This window comes from Carcharhinus amblyrhynchos, chromosome 1 (genome assembly GCF_965287045.1).
Source record: "Carcharhinus amblyrhynchos chromosome 1, sCarAmb.v2.hapA, whole genome shotgun sequence".
NCBI lineage: Eukaryota > Metazoa > Chordata > Chondrichthyes > Carcharhiniformes > Carcharhinidae > Carcharhinus > Carcharhinus amblyrhynchos.
Genome location: NC_137324.1, coordinates 95,831,074 through 95,841,874, shown reverse-complemented (window position 1 = coordinate 95,841,874; position 10,801 = coordinate 95,831,074). Strand labels below are relative to the sequence as shown.

Below are 10,801 nucleotides of genomic sequence, written 5' to 3'. Positions count from 1 at the left end.
ATGGCCGAGGAATGCACAACTGCAGGTGGTGTCATGGATATTAACACTGCACTTCAGAAAGTGCTTAAAACTGCATACATCCACGATGGCTTGTGTTGTGGTCATGATGTGGGTATGCCGGCGTTGGACTGGCGTAAACACAGTAAAAAGTCTGACAACACCAGGTTTTAGTCCAACCTATTTATTTGATAATATTCTCACAAGCTTTCGAGGGGTTACCCTCTTCGTCAGGTGAATGGAGAGTTGTGGTCTCCAGGAAGCTGTCAAGATGCTGGACAAACAACAGGCTCATTTGTACGTCCTGGCAGGCAATTGTGATGAGGCACAGTATGTTAAGTTGGTAGAAGCCCTCTGTGCTAAGCATCAGATCAACCTGATTAAGGTTGATGACAACAACAAACTTGGTGAATGGGTAGGCCTGTGCAAAATAGACTGAGAAGGGAATCCTCGCAAGGTTGTAGGCTGCAGCTATATTGTTGTCAAGGATTATGGCAAAGACTCTCAAGCCAAAAAATGTCATTGACAACTATTTCTGAGGAAAGTGATACGTTTCATAAATTTAAAAAAACTAAAAAATGCAAGATATCAATATTTGTGAAGGTCATGGGTCACCTGACCACAATACATAATATAATCAAGCAAAGTCAGTATGGCTTCATGCCTGATAAAAAATGTATTAGAATTTTTTTGAGCTGTAGTAAGCAGAAAAAGTAAAGGGGAACCACCAGATGTAATATACCTGGATTTTAAAGTTTGAAAAGGTGTCGCACAAAAAGCTGCTTAAAAAGATAAGAGCCCATGGTGTTAGGTGTAGTATATTAGCACAGATAGAGGATTGGCTAATTAACACAGATTTGGGATAAGGGGTATTTTTTAGGATGGCAATCTGTAACTAGTGGAATACCCCAGGGATCAGTGCTAGGGCCATAATTATTTACAATATGTATGAATGACATGGACGAGGGAAGTGAATGTACTTACTATTGCTAAACTTGTGGATGGGGCAGAAGGCAAGTGGTGAGGATGACACCTATAGAGGGGCGCAGACAGGTTAATTGAATGAGCAAAAACTTGGAGATAGAATATAATGTAGAAAAATGTGAAGTTGTGCATTTTGGTAGGAGGAATAAAGGACCCGAATATGTTTAAATAGAGAAAGACTGCAGAAGGCTGCAACACACGATTTAAAGTACAAAAAGCATGCAAGTTCAGCAGGTAATAGGGAACGTTGGTCTTTATTTTAAAGAGAGTAGGGTATTAAAAATAGGGATGTCTTGCTAAAACTATACATGACACTACTTAGACCACACCTGGAATACTGTGAACAGTTTTGGTCTCCTTATCCAAGGAAAGATATACTTGCATTGGAGGTAGTCCAGAAAAGCTTCACTAGGTTTCATCCCCGGATTGGAAGGATTTTCTTATGAGCAGAGGTTGAGTAAGTTGGGCCTGTACTTATTGGAGTGTGAGAGGGTAGATGCTGATAGGTTGTTTCCCCTTGTGGGAGAGTCTAGGACCAGAGGGCAAAATCTCAGATTCATCACCTGATGAAGGACCAGTGCTCTGAAAGCTTGTGATTCCAAATAAACCTGTTGGACTTTAACCTGGTGTTGAGAGACTTCTTAGTGTGCCCACCTCAGTCTAATGCTGGCATCTCCACATCACAATCTCAGAGTAAGAGATCATCTGTTTACGAATGAGCTGAGGAGGAATTTCTTCTGACAGTGGTGAATCTATAGAATTCTTTACCACAGAGAGCTGTAGAGGCTGGGTCATAAAGTATGTCCAAGGCTGATATGCACAGATTTTTAATCAGTAAGGGAATCAAGGGTTATGGAGATAAGGTGGGGAAAGTGGAGTTGAGAATCGTCATATAAGGTCACTGCTGCCTCACTATGCCAGAGGCCTGGGTTCGAATGTGCAAACTCCACACTCTGTGGAGTTTGCCTATTCTCCCCTTGTCTGTGTGGGTTTCCTCCCACAGTCCAAAGATGTGCAGATTAAGTTGATTGGCCATGTTAAATTGCCCCTTAGTGTAAGGGGTTTGTAGTGTAAATAGGTGGGGATGGGGCTTGAGTGGGATTGTGATTGGTGCAGACTTGATGGGCCAAATGGCATCTTACTGCACTTATAGGGATTCTATGATCAGTCATACTTGAAGGGTTGAATGGCCTACTTCTGCTCCAACATCTATGGTCACTGGAGTTTATTTCCAGACAGAGAGAATGGAAATGCACTGGATTTATGTTGAACTTGCATTGAACTTTGGTTCTCTAGAAAGGAGAAGACTGAAGGGTGACCAGATAGATGCCTTTAAGATTATCAAAGGATTTGACAGGATATAGATGTAGAGGAGACGTTCTCACTTGTAGGTGAGACCAGAAGTAAGCCATAAATATAAGATGGTCACTAATGAACCCCACAGAGGATTCAGGGGAAACCTTTATCCAGAAAGTGGTTATAATGCAGAACTTGCTACCACAGGAGCAGTTGTGGTGAATTGCATTTAAAGAGAAGCTAGGTAAATACTTAAAGGAGAATGGAATCTAAGGATGGTGATTGTGTGGTGCGTAGACATCTGCACAGATCTGGGTCAAATGATCTGTTTCTGTATTGTTTACATAATGATCATGTTATTTATTCAGAACAAACAGCTTTATAGGAAATAATGTGATGTGCTCTAGTTTAACCCAATTTAACTTGTTACACCAGAGAAAATAATTTTGATTAAGACTCAATGTAGCTCAAAAGGAGGTAAAAGATTTTGGTTGGAATCAATCTCTTCAGGAGACCACGATTAATTCTCTATATAAAAAAAAGTGAGCGTGTTGTAATATTCAAACTTACTAATTATAGAGAAGATATTTGAATCTTGTTTAAGATGTGTAAAATCAAAAGACTGTAAATGAAAAAGGATGAGGAACTTCAATTATGTTGAGAGATTGGAGGAGCTGAGACTATTCTTGCTGTAGAGTATGTTATGGGAAGATTCAATAAAGGTGCTCAAAATTGAGGCAATTTGATAGAGAAATGAAGAGAAAATTAGCTGAAGTTAATAACTAGAAGACACAGATTTAGGATAATTGGCAAAAGAGGACAGATGAGGATTTTTTTAAACTCTGAGTTAGCATCTAAAATATCTTGTCAGAAGGGTTAGTGGGAAGTGGATTCATAGAAACTTTGAAAGGGCTCCTTTGATGCTGGGTGATTCTAAGAAAATTTGAGGCTAATCTTTATACTTTTTTTAAGTATATATACAAGACCCAAGCGTTGAAGGAAAACTAGAATTGAAAGTATTTAATTGTTACATATTTAAATAGTTCATGACTACGAGTTGATCACATGATTTGATGGTGATGTCATTAGGATGTCGCACAGGCTGTTGTTTTGATTTCAGTTCTATGCAGAGAACATCTCCCTGCAATAACCCTGTTGTGTGTTACTTTGAATCTGCGTATGCAAACGATGTATTTTTTTAACTTAAAACCCACGACCTATAATCTAGTTAGGATATTACAATAATCTAATATTGTAGCACTTATTTCTCCCAAAATGCCCTGGATCAAAAGAAACATCAGCTCTGTATTGTAATGATGCTCTGTGGGCAGCATTTTATGGGGTGAATGGACTGTTCAAGTCCTAAAAGTAAAGACAACTAGAAGCCGACTCACTCCATGCCACCCTGCCCTGCAGCCATAAAAGGCTCACAGGAAGACATCTGTCCCTCTTTTGGGAGGACGTCCCGCCCTTGGGAGCTGCCAGCCAATCAGATTTTCTGGCAGGTCTATCATTCCCGGCAGCGCTAGCACTGAGCAGTGGGCACTGCTGGAACTGCAGGAAGAAGACCAAAGAGGATTACGGCCACCTCAAAAGTAAGCCCTGAGGCTTTAGGGTAGGGAGGGATCCCTGAGCCCAGGGAGGAATGTGCGGGAATTGGATTCTGTCAGGCAGGCAACTTGGAAAGAAGGAGGGTGCTAACATCTTTGTGGGTGGGTGAGGGGTGATGGGGGAGGATACGCTACCAAGGTGTGCAGGGCACCCACTGAATGAAGTGCCCCATCCTTCCCACCTTTGTTCATACAAAATTTAAGAATGGCCTTGCCTACTCCCTCCCGACTGTCCATGCCAACTCTGGTTTGGTGTATGTAGCATATTATTTAGGTCAATAAGTTTGTTAACAAGCCCAAATTACCTTTTAATTATTGATTTACATATAACAGGCTACTGATTTTGGAACCCAACCACTTAGCATATTATGTGGGTGAGCCATCTGGGCTATTCTAACATATTCCCCAGCTGAAAACATGCCCAGCGGGAAACATGTAAAATCCAGTCCTGTGAAACTGTTTCAGCAGTAACAGCATTTCAAATCTACATGTGCAGCATCGTACGTGCTGGCTTGCTCAAAGGTTGCACTGCAACTGTTTTTGGCTATAAATCCTCCCAAATATTGGCTCAGATCAAGAACTTGCAGTGTAGCAAATTGCCAGGGGTAAAGTACACCCAATCACTCTGCTGTACCACTTGCCGGTGCAGTAATGGAAACTGGTTTTCAAAATCAATTTTCAATGAACACAGATGTGGTTGGGGAGAAAATGCTTTCATAACAAGCAGCTTTCTGTAATGCAGCAGAGATAGCCTGCTGAGCAGTAAGAGTGAATAGAGAAAGCACATTGCCTTTACGCTCTGAATGTACTTTTTAGCTATTGGTTCTTCCTTCGTAAATGTGCATTTAATGTCTTTTTGTTGCACCGATTGATTTAATTGACAAATCTGTTTTTAGCCATGCATATCTAATAATAAGAGAATGGAATATTGAGCAACTTGGGCCTCTAAGTTCCTGATGAAAATACATTAATTGGCATTTTTAAAATCATGTGTCTTTTAAATCTTATTTCTTGCTATTTATTTCTTAATAACCTTTCACTGATCAGAACCTGAAATAGAAAACATCTGACCTAATGTTTTCAGTGTCTCTGCTCACTAGAAATGGTTCTGGGGAAAGGAAGTTTGTATTTTCCATAATTTGTGAACTGTAATGGAATTGAGCAATCCCCTGGTTATGTAACCTTGTACCCTGCATTAAGTTGACAAAACTAAAGTGACATTTCCATATTGCCTACCATGGCCCCTCTGAACAAAATTGTCCAATTATTTCTGAATGGGAGGATGGTGATGGGCTGTGGAATGTAGATCAATGCCAGAGGACAAAGACCTGCCATTTACCTGGGGCAGATAGTACATCAGGAGCTAGGTGTAAAAATCTACTCACTGTTAGAATTTTAATCCTTCCAATTTGTATTTTTCAATTAAGCACAATTTGCTATTAATAATTTAATCTATCAGATGTGATAATATGGTGGGCATGTTGATTTTATTCAGAGGTTAGGACTGGTTTAACACACTCATTGTACAGTCAAACCATGAGACCATGATGAGTACTTGCCCTAATTGGGCAAGACAGTTGACATTCATCAACAGCTCTTTCCTCCTCTTAATGCCTCATGTCTTCCTAACTTCTCAAACTAGCCAAGAGTGTTGACGTGAATCTATCCTTTGGCGTTTCTCTTCACTGCTAACTTCAGTGAGGCCTCCCATAATCTCTTACTTCATACCCTTTTTCTGGAATGGATCTGTACAAATTATTGATCAAATTAATGCCCTCCAAAGATATCCAATAAAATACTGAGCTCTAAGGCTTGCTGTTAAGTGTTATCAATCTTAAACCTTTTTCTGTACTTGACCAACCAGGCCTTTGGCATCATTTTTTCCTCATCTTACTTCAGGTTCCAATGATCAGCTGTATCCTCTGAGAAACATTACACCTAGCCTTCAAAGCTAACTTCATTGAATACCTACAGTGCAGAGAGAGGCCACCTGGACCATCATGCCTGCACTGACAACAATCCCACCCAGGCCCTAACCCTGTAATCCCACGTATTTACCCTGCTAATCTCCCTGACATTAAGGGGTAATTGATCATGGCTAATCAACCTAACCCACACATCTATCGAGCGCAAAAGTTTCATGAATTGTATCTGCTCTATTATTAGTTATTTAGTATCATAATGATGCTTTGGGACAGAATGATGCCAACAACCCCATGAGCCCACATTAGCCCTTTGTAGAGCAATCTAGTTGTTACATTCACTGATCTATTCCCTCAATCATCCATCCAATTTCCTTTTGAAATTGATTGTCTCTGCTTCCACCACCCTTGTAGTCAGAGTGTTCATGTCACTGCTCACTCATTCTGTAAAGAGACTTTCCTCACAGAACCTCTGCATCTTTTGCCCAAAATCTTAAAGCTGTACAATTAACAGAGAACAGCTTTATTCTATCCACTTTTATCTCAACCTTTCATTATCTTGTACACGTCTATTAAATCATTCCTCTACTCTGAGGAGAACTACTCCAACTTCTCCAATCTAACCTTATACCTAAGAACCCCCATCCCTGGAACCATTCTGATAAACTCCCTTGTAACCCTCACATTCTTCTTAGTGTGATGACCAGATCTGGGTACAAAACTCTAGTTGTGTCCTAAGCAGAATTTATAAAAGGTTCACTGTAACTTCCCCTACTTTTGTACTCAATACCTTCATGAAGCTCAAGATCCCATATGCTTTGCTAATTGCATTCTCAATATGTCCTGCCAATTTTAGAGATTATGCAGGTGGACCCCCAAGACCCTCTGTCTCTGCAAACTCTTTAGAAGTGTGCCATTTAGTAATTGTCTGGCTTTATTTTTCTGCCAAAATAATCTCCACTTCTTTGTATTAAATCCGATTTTCCAATTGTCCACCCATTCTGCCACGCTAGTGATGTCCTGTTGCAGCCAATTGGTATCATTCTCACTGTTTGACATACCTCTCAAATTGGGTGGGGCTGACTAAATGTGTAATTTTAATCTTTGCGTTCCAATATCCAAGCTCAATGTTGTTTGTAAGGCATCTTAATGAGCTGTTGATAATGGCTACCTAGTCTGAGCAGTCTAATTTGTTATTAAACTATTGAACCTTAGGGTTGTTCATTAAAATAACTTCTACTCTACTTCTGCGTGCTAATGAACTTTTGCATTTCAGAAAGTATCTTAATTAAGCAAGGTTAAATGAAAAGCCCAACAATGTTTTGTAATATAATTGTTTTAATTATTTGCCCTGTTTCTCTCTCTGAACGGCAAAGGTTTTTTCTGTCTACAATCCTCCTTCGGGCTAAGTATATCTACCTTCACCCAAGAATAATTATTCCACTGGTTGTTTCTAGAGAAATGAAATCTCCAGCAGTTTCCAGTAAAACAAACATAGCACTAGCCTATTCCTTTATGTCTTGCAGTCTGTCTACTAAGTTTATATCTGTGCTAAGCACTAAGTACTAACATGAGGTTCAGTAAATTAAGTGAGAATTCACTGTTTTACACAAATGTTCAAGAAATACTATACTAAAAAACTACAAATGATAGAAATCTGAAACAAATCAGAATTCTGAAATTACTCAAGTCAGACAGGGTGTACGGAAAGAGAAACTAGAGTTAATGTCTGGAATATTTTTGGGCAAATGGCAATCTCGCCTACTGTTCGAGGAACTGACGGCAAACCCCACATCAGTTTCGTGGGAGAGGCCTGACAGAATAAAGTGCCCTTCAGACACTTAAGTGGTCACTGGCAGGCCCGTCCCATAATTCAGGTCTCTGGCAACTGTCCCACCAAGGACAGTGAGAATGAATTTGCCAGCTTGTCATTGCTGTCAGCAGATGTGGTACCTCTGCACTGCACCCCTCACCTCCGGAGGCTCAGGATCATTGTTGAACCTCAGGCTAAAGGTGAAGGTGGGCAAGATGGAGGACATGGATGAAGGGGTTGAAGACAAGGCTGGGGGGTTAGCTTTCAGCAAACATCCTCGTAACTGAGGCTGAGTCCCTGAAAAGGGCCCCTAAAGGGTTTTCTGGGCAGCCTCCTGAGGGCATTGGAAAGCCCCCATTAAATCACTGAACTACCAGTAAATTGCAATGGGTTCTGGGATAATAGGTATCCATTGGCTCAATGACCTATTGTCAAGTAACATTGCCTGAAAAGTAAAATAAGCTTTAGTTACACACTTCTCCATTTGAAAATCTATTGTTTTAAAATAAGTAAGTACGCAATAATAATCACATCCCTCTGAAGTAATTTTTAATAAACTTTTGAATGAAAACATACCAACAAAACAGCAGATACGTTTGGTTATCAAACTGAGTGTGAATGGTTAGAAGGTAGTTCCACTAACATGTGGGATATGGGCAGCACTGCCCAGACAAGTACTTATTGCCCCTTCAATTGAATGGCCTGCTAATCGATTTCAATGGGCAGCTGAGAAACAACCATATTGCTGTGGGTCTCGAGTCATAAAATGGCAAAGTTCCTTCCCTAAAGGATATTATAGTGCTGTTTTGCTATTTCTGTATCTGTTGGTGAGACCATATCTAGGGAACTGTGTACACTTTCGGTCTCTAAATTAGGATATGAATATGTTTGAAGTAGTTCAAAGAATGTTACTTGACTGATACCTATTTCTGACAATATGTCATTGAGCCAATTGATACCTATTATCTCAGAAGTCATTGTTTATTTATTTATTAGTCACAAGTAGGCATACATTAACATTGCAATGAAATTACTGTGAAAATCCCCTAGTCACCACATTCCAGCTCCTGTTCAGGTACAGAGGGAGAATTTAGCATGGCCAATTCATCTAACCAGCATGTCTTTTGGACTGTGGGAGGAAACCGGAGCAACCAGAGGAAATGGGGAGAATGTGCAGACTCCACACAGTGACCCAAGCTGGAAATTGAACCCAGATTCCCTAGTGTTGTGAGGCAGCAATGCTAACCACCATGCCACTGTGCTAGTTTAGACAAAGATTTTCAGAGTTTAAATTGACTTTTATTCAAGGGAAACCTTTTTTCACACTTGTGGCATACAGTTTCCCAGAACAAAGAAATGCAATGGCAATTATACCTTTGGGCTCAGCTATGGGTGATTTATGCACACCGATCAAAATTGTACACTTATTCGAAGGTAATCAATAATTAATCACAATTAATATTTCTGATTACTTAATTTGTTTCCCACTGTAGTGTTTAACCAATCACAGCAACTCAATGCATACCTAATTACAATATCCAATCATCAACAGGGCACATATACATAACTGCATAATCAATAAACAGATACATCTGTGGGCCTTGAATGTCTGGAAAGCAATGATTTACGAATATGTAGCCCCCTTGTGGTATCAGAGTTCCTCTCTGTCCCTTGTTTTTGCAGCTGTAACTTGCAGTGCTAACAGATTCCTGGGAACTTTGCTGCACTTGATTTTTAACCCTTCACCATGAAAGAATAAAAGTGTTTCAATTCCCTCTGCAATTAATACGTACATTCAATCTGCCTTCCTGATCACTTGCTGTACCTGTAAATTAACTTTTCCTCATTCCTGTACACTAGGGAATCTGGGTTCAATTTCCAGCTTGGGTCACTGTGTGGAGTCTGCACATTCTCCCCATTTCCTCTGGGTGCTCCGGTTTCCTCCCACAGTCCAAAAGACATGCTGGTTAGATGAATTGGCCATGCTAAATTCTCCCTCTGTACCTGAACAGGAGCTGGAATGTGGTGACTAGGGGATTTCCTCATCCCTCTAACATTCAGAGTTCTGTATTTTCTCTCCATTTATCTATGCTTCCTGCCAGAGTGAACAAGTTCACATTTTCCCACATTATACATTTGCCAAATTTTGTCCACTCTTACCTATCTCTATCTCTTTGCATGTTCCTTGCATCTTCTTTACAAATTTCCTACCTATCTTGGTGTCAACGGCAAATTTAGTCACCATAATTCTGAGCAATTAGTACTGAGGCAAACCATATTCATGAATCAAAAGGCTACTAGGCCATAATTGTACGTATATTTGGAATTTGCATCCAAAGAAAGACGGGAATATATATTACTCTGACACTTCTCTCAATTCATCCTGTGGCAATCTACAATAATAGCCTTATCTGAAGGATCAGGAAGGATGTTCCTGTTACAAAGATCATTACTAGTAGGTATTGGACTAGTGTCAGTAAAGGTGCAACATGGCCTGGTTATCAAGTTTATAGAGAAACACTGTCAGCATATTCCAATTGATTCTTCTTTGGGCAGACAAGTGAGCTTGAACAGCTTGCAAATCCTAAAATTTGACATCAACTTTCTTCTCAAGTGTGCTCATTGGTCACTCCTACATCTTGCCAATAGAGTCTCTGTGAGAGGGCATATTTGTGATTATTACCATAGGCATCGTTTTGAAAGGTTCAGTTGCAGCTATATACTTGAGGCCCCATCTTCTCAACCTTGCCCCTTGCCTGAGGTGTGGTGATCCTCAGGTTAAATCACCACCAGTCAATTCTACCCCTCAAAGGGGATACTCAACTTTTGAAGGAGTAGGGCTCTGAAAGCTTATGCTACCTGTTAGACTTTAACTTGGTGTTGTGAGATGACTTACTGTGCCCACCCCAGTCTAACGCTGGCGTCTCCACATCAAAGGGGAGAGCAGCCTATGATCACTCAGGCCCATGGAAACTTTACCTTTTATAATAAATTGTAACACCTCCTCCTCTTGGTACTTACAGAAACAAAAGTATATACTTCATAATGCTTGTAGCAATACACATCTCAAAACAGCGCTTTGGGGCAAATTATTTCTGCTGTGATAAAGGCCTGTATGGAAGTGAATAAATAAGAGCATAAATTAGGATCTAAGCAATGAAAAGCAAAGACAATTAGCT

At 40.2% G+C, this 10,801-nt stretch overlaps 1 pseudogene; it reads left to right on the top strand.

Annotated features, from left to right (window-relative positions):
• On the top strand, window positions 1–545 carry LOC145349876 (small ribosomal subunit protein eS12-like; annotated as a pseudogene).
• Window positions 546–10,801: the final 10,256 nt, after the last annotated feature.